Source organism: Oncorhynchus tshawytscha, linkage group LG05 (assembly GCF_018296145.1).
Source record: "Oncorhynchus tshawytscha isolate Ot180627B linkage group LG05, Otsh_v2.0, whole genome shotgun sequence".
Classification (NCBI taxonomy): Eukaryota; Metazoa; Chordata; class Actinopteri; order Salmoniformes; family Salmonidae; genus Oncorhynchus; species Oncorhynchus tshawytscha.
In genome coordinates this window covers 84,583,795-84,589,873 of record NC_056433.1, presented here as the reverse complement: position 1 = coordinate 84,589,873, position 6,079 = coordinate 84,583,795, and positions in this window count along the sequence as shown.

The following is a 6,079-nucleotide window of genomic DNA, read 5'->3' as shown; positions in this document are numbered from 1 at the left end:
AGGTCATAACAGGCCCCTAACAGGTCATAACAGGCCCTAACAGGTCATAACAGATCCTAACAGGTCATAACAGATCCTAACAGGTCATAACAGATCCTAACAGGTCATAACAGATCCTAACAGGTCATAACAGGCCCTAACAGGTCATAACAGATCCTAACAGGTCATAACAGGCCCTAACCGGTCATAACAGGCCCTAACAGGTCATAACAGATCCTAACAGGTCATAGCAGGCCCTAACAGGTCATAACAGATCCTAACAGGTCATAACAGGTCCTAACAGGTCATAACAGGCCCTAACAGGTCATAACAGGCCCTAACAGGTCATAACAGATCCTAACAGGTCATAACAGATCCTAACAGGTCATAACAGATCCTAACAGGTCATAACAGGCCCTAACAGGTCATAACAGATCCTAACAGGTCATAACATGCCCTAACAGGTCATAACAGGTCATAACAGGTCCTAACAGGTCATAACAGGCCCTAACAGGTCATAACAGATCCTAACAGGTCATAACAGATCCTAACAGGTCATAACAGATCCTAACAGGTCATAACAGGCCCTAACAGGTCATAACAGATCCTAACAGGTCATAAAGGCCCTAACAGGTCATAACAGGTCATAACAGGCCCTAACAGGTCATAACAGATCCTAACAGGTCATAACAGATCCTAACAGGTCATAACAGGCCCTAACAGGTTGTAACAGGCCCTAACAGGTTGTAACAGGTGACAGATCCTAACAGGTCTAACGGGTCGTAACAGGTCGTAACAGGTCGTAACAGATCCTAACAGGTCATAACAGATCCTAACAGGTCATAACAGGCCCTAACAGGTCATAACATACCCTAACAGGTTGTAACAGGTGACAGATCCTAACAGGTCTAACGGGTCGTAACAGGTCGTAACAGGTCGTAACAGATCCTAACAGGTCATAACAGATCCTAACAGGTCATAACAGGCCTTAACAGGTCATAACAGGCCCTAACAGGTTGTAACAGGTGACAGATCCTAACAGGTCTAATGGGTCGTAACAGGTCGTAACAGGTCGTAACAGATCCTAACAGGTCATAACAGATCCTAACAGGTCTAACGGGTCGTAACAGATCCTAACAGGTCTAACGGGTCCTAACAGATCCTAACAGATCCTAACAGGTCTAACGGGTCGTAACAGGTCGTAACAGATCCTAACAGGTCATAACAGATCCTAACAGGTCATAACAGGCCCTAACAGGTCATAACAGGCCCTAACAGGTTGTAACAGGTGACAGATCCTAACAGGTCTAATGGGTCGTAATAGGTCGTAACAGGTCGTAACAGATCCTAACAGGTCATAACAGATCCTAACAGGTCTAACGGGTCGTAACGGGTCGTAACAGATCCTAACAGGTCTAGCGGGTCCTAACAGATCCTAACAGGTCTAACGGGTCGTAACAGGTCCTAACAGGTCGTAACGGGTCGGAAACAAATCCTAACAGATCCTAACAGGTCTAACAGGTTGTAACAGATCCTAACAGATCCTAACAGGTCTAACAGGTTGTACCAGATCCTAACAGATCCTAACAGGTCTAACGGTTCGTAACGGGTCGTAACAGATCCTAACAGGTCTAACGGGTCGTAACAGGTCGTAACAGATCCTAACAGGTCTAACCGGTTGTAACGGGTCGTAACAGATACTAACAGATCCTAACAGGTCTAACGGGTAGTGACAGGTCATAACAGATCCTAATCAAGAGCAAAGCAGCTCATCTATAGTGTGGTTGTACACCACACCAGTCATGTTGGTTGTATCATGTGGACTTAGATTACGGCCAGAGAAATCATTCTACTTTCCATGGCGTACAAGAGGTACTGTAAGCTAAACATGAGCCATCGGTTGCTTCCCAAGTGGCACACAATTTCCATATAAAGTCTATGGTCATTGCTTAAAAGTAGGGCACTATATTGGGAACAGGATGCAATTTGAGTCCAATGATACCCTACTCAACACTGGCTAGTCAACAAGAAATGGACATAAAAATCAGGTAGCATAGGAGAGAGCTTGAGGGACAAATACTATGGACCTACTTATGTCTGAACTTATGTGGGCATCACAGTTCAATGACTTACCATAGACTTCAGGAGAGATGGACAGGACAGAGGATGGAGGTTGGGGAGGTGGGACCGAGGGAAGGATGGATGGAGGTTGGGGAGGTGGGACCGAGGGAAGGATGGATGGAGGTTGGGGAGGTGGGACCGAGGGAAGGATGGATGGAGGTTGGGGAGGTGGGAGCGAGGGAAGGATGGATGGAGGGAAGGAAGGAAGGGTTGAAAATAAGAGAGATGGACAAGACAGAGGATGGAGGTTGGGGAGGTGGGAGCGAGGGAAGGATGGATGGAGGTTGGGGAGGTGGGAGCGAGGGAAGGATGGATGGAGGGAAGGAAGGAAGGAAGGGTTGAAAATAAGAGATGGACAAGACAGAGACTAGTAAGTGAGGGGGGGCGGGAAGGCGGAGGGAGCGGGGGAAAATCCTCCTCAGCCCAGGCTGACTCACAGCTTGTGGCAGTCACAAAGCAATCTACTGGCCAGGAGCACATTCACTTAGCAGGCAGCTTGACGATCCCAGCCCCTGTGATTTATTCATTGTATAGACGTGTTGCAAGGCTGTCGGAGTAAGTCAGGTTAGAATCATAATTAAAACTGTTAATCACAGATTCCTGTTTGTTCAGCACCCGTGTGAATTGAAAAAATGTGATCAAATTATTCAGCAATGCTGCCTTTCAGACAGGTAAGTCTGTACCTCGTTGCCTGTCTACCCTGAAGCATTAATGTGAAGCAGAGATGGAAGAGTAACTCTTTCTGTATACCTCGTTGCCTGTCTACCCTGAAGCATTAATATGAAGCAGAGATGGAAGAGTAACTCTTCCTGTGTACCTCGTTGCCTGTCTACCCTGAAGCATTAATATGAAGCAGAGATGGAAGAGTAACTCTTCCTGTTGTCACGGCCGTCCTCCTCTTCATCTGAAGAGGAGAGGCGAGAAGGATCAGACCAAAATGCGGCGTGGTAAGTGTCCATGGTAAATCTTTAATAAAGAAAATACTGACACTGTATACAAAACAATAAACAAATGACAACCGTGAAGCTACAACATAGACAATCACCCACCAACAAACAGTGCAACCCAGGCTACCTAAGTATGATTCTCAATCAGAGACAACTAATGACACCTGCCTCTGATTGAGAACCATACTAGGCCGAAACATAGAAATGCCCCAAAACATAGAAAAACAAACATAGACTGCCCACCCAACTCACGCCCTGACCATACTAAATAAATACAAAACAAAGGAAATAAAGGTCAGAACGTGACAGTACCCCCCCCCAAAGGTGCGGACTCCGGCCGCAAAACCTTGACCTATAGGGGAGGGTCTGGGTGGGCGTCTGTCCGCGGTGGCGGCTCTGGCGCAGGACGCGGACCCCACTTCACCATTGTCTTAGTCCGCCTTATTGTCCGCCTCCGTGGCTTTCTCACCATGGCCACCCCTCTCAATGACCCCACTGGACAGAGGGGCAGAAGCTCTGGACAGAGGGGCAGAAGCTCTGGACAGAGGGGCAGAAGCTCTGGACAGAGGGGCAGAAGCTCTGGACAGAGGGGCAGAAGCTCTGGACAGAGGGGCAGAAGCTCTGGACAGAGGGGCAGAAGCTCTGGACAGAGGGGCAGAAGCTCTGGCGCCTCTGGGCTGACGGGCTCTGGCGCCTCAGACTCCGGCAGCGGCGCCGGACAGGCGGGAGGCTCCGGCAGCTGCGCCGAACAGGCGGGAGGCTCCGGACAGGCGGGAGGCTCCGGCAGCGGCGCCGGACAGGCGGGAGACTCCGGCAGCAGCGCCGGACAGGCGGGAGACTCCGGCAGCAGCGCCGGACAGGCGGGAGACTCCGGCAGCAGCGCCGGACAGGCGGGAGACTCCGGCAGCAGCGCCGGACAGGCGGGAGGCTCCGGACAGGCGGGAGGCTCCGGCAGCGGCGCCGGACAGGCGGGAGGCTCCGGCAGCGGCGCCGGACAGGCGGGAGGCTCCGGACAGGCGGGAGGCTCCGGCAGCGGCGCCGGACAGGCGGGAGACTCCGGCAGCGGCGCCGGACAGGCGGGAGACTCCGGCAGCGGCGCCAGACAGGCGGAAGACTCCGGCAGCAGCGCCGGACAGGCGGGAGGCTCCGGCAGCGGCGCCGGACAGGCGGGAGGCTCCGGACAGGCGGGAGGCTCCGGCAGCGGCGCCGGACAGGCGGGAGGCTCCGGCAGCGGCGCCGGACAGGCGGGAGGCTCCGGACAGGCGGGAGGCTCCGGCAGCGTCGCCGGACAGGCGGGAGGCTCCGGCAGCGGCGGAGCCGCCACCGCGGACAGACGCCCACCCAGACTACCTAAGTATGATTCTCAATCAGAGACAACTAATGACACCTGCCTCTGATTGAGAACCATACTAGGCCGAAACATAGAATTTATGAATTATTTAGAATTTGGTGATTTTATAAACAACGTAGGGCCTGTCTTGGTGATTTTATGAACAACGTAGGGCCTGTCTTGGTGATTTTATAAACAACGTAGGGCCTGTCTTGGTGATTTTTTTTTTCCCAAAAAATAAAAACAGAAAACTAGCTTATGACTTAAAATAAAGTAACTGAAGATTACTTTATTTTAAGTCATAAGCTAGTTTTATGTTTTTATTTTTTAACCATTATCTATGATCGTTATTTAGGCTGTTGACAGAAAGATGGATTTCTGCCGACGCATCTAAACCAACTAAATGTCTTGTATTTGCGACTGTTATATCTATGATGATGTTATTTATCTCATCTGTCAATTTCAGCCAAGTGTGTCAGAACTACTCTGCTCGGGAAAATTTAAGACGGCGGCAGCCTACATAACTTGAGAAGTGGGTCCTTTCTATACTACTATAGCTGACTTATAATGGCAGCACTATCCTCCGTGTAACAGGGGAACTCTAGTGTCTTACACTTAAAACATTTCTGAGTGCCACTGATGCATGCCCTGATAAAGAGAGAAGGGGAAGACAGCTGCAAACATCCACTAACTGGAGTTGTCAGTGGACTGAAGGATAGACTGGCTGGGGGTTGTGACTGGGTTATGAGCTCTGTGTGTGTGTGTGTGTGTGTGTGTGTGTGTGTGTGTGTGTGTTTTAGTGTGGCCAGTTTATTAGCTACACCCGTTTGGTACCGGGTCAGACCCCCCTTTGCCTCCAGAACAGCCTGAATTATTTGGGGCATGGAAACGTTGCTCAATTGGTATCAAAAGACCTAACGTGTTCCAGGTAAACATTCCCTACACCATTACACCACCGGCCACCAACCTGTACCGTTGACACCAGGCAGGATGTGGCCACGGACTAATGCGGCTTATGTCAAATCAGCATGACACAACAGGAACTGGGATTCTTCGGACCAAGGCAATGTTTTCCACTCCTCAGCTGTCCAGTGTTGGTGATTGCGTGCTCACTGGAGCTGCTTCTTCTTGTTTTTCACTAATAGGAGTGGTTGTCTGCTGCAACAGCCCATCCGTGACAAGGAGGTTCGTTCCCGAGATGCTGTTTTACACACCGCTGTTGTACTGCGCCGTTATTATGTCTGTTTGTGTCCCCCCGCCTGTTAGCTTTCACGATTCTTGCCATTCTCCTTCGACCTCACATCTACACGCTGACTGGATGTTGTTGTTTTTTGTCGCACCATTCTCCGTAAACCCTAGACATTGTCATCCGTGAAAAGCCCAGGAGGCCGGGCATTTCTTAGATACAGGAACTGGCGCTCAACGTCTCTTAGGTCACTCGTTTTGCCCATTCTAGCGTTCAATCAAACAGTAACTGAATTCCTCAGTGCCTGTCTGCCTGCTTTATATAGCAAGCCACGGCCAAGTGACTCACTGTCTGTAGGAGCAAACTATTTTCATGAACGGGGTGGTGTACCCTATTAAACTGACCACTGAGTGTATGACTGGGGTATATTTTATGTCCTAAAAATAAGATGCCATATTACTCTAAATACACATCTCAGGTTTGTATGAGTGTGGGTGGCAGACTGGCCAGAATATA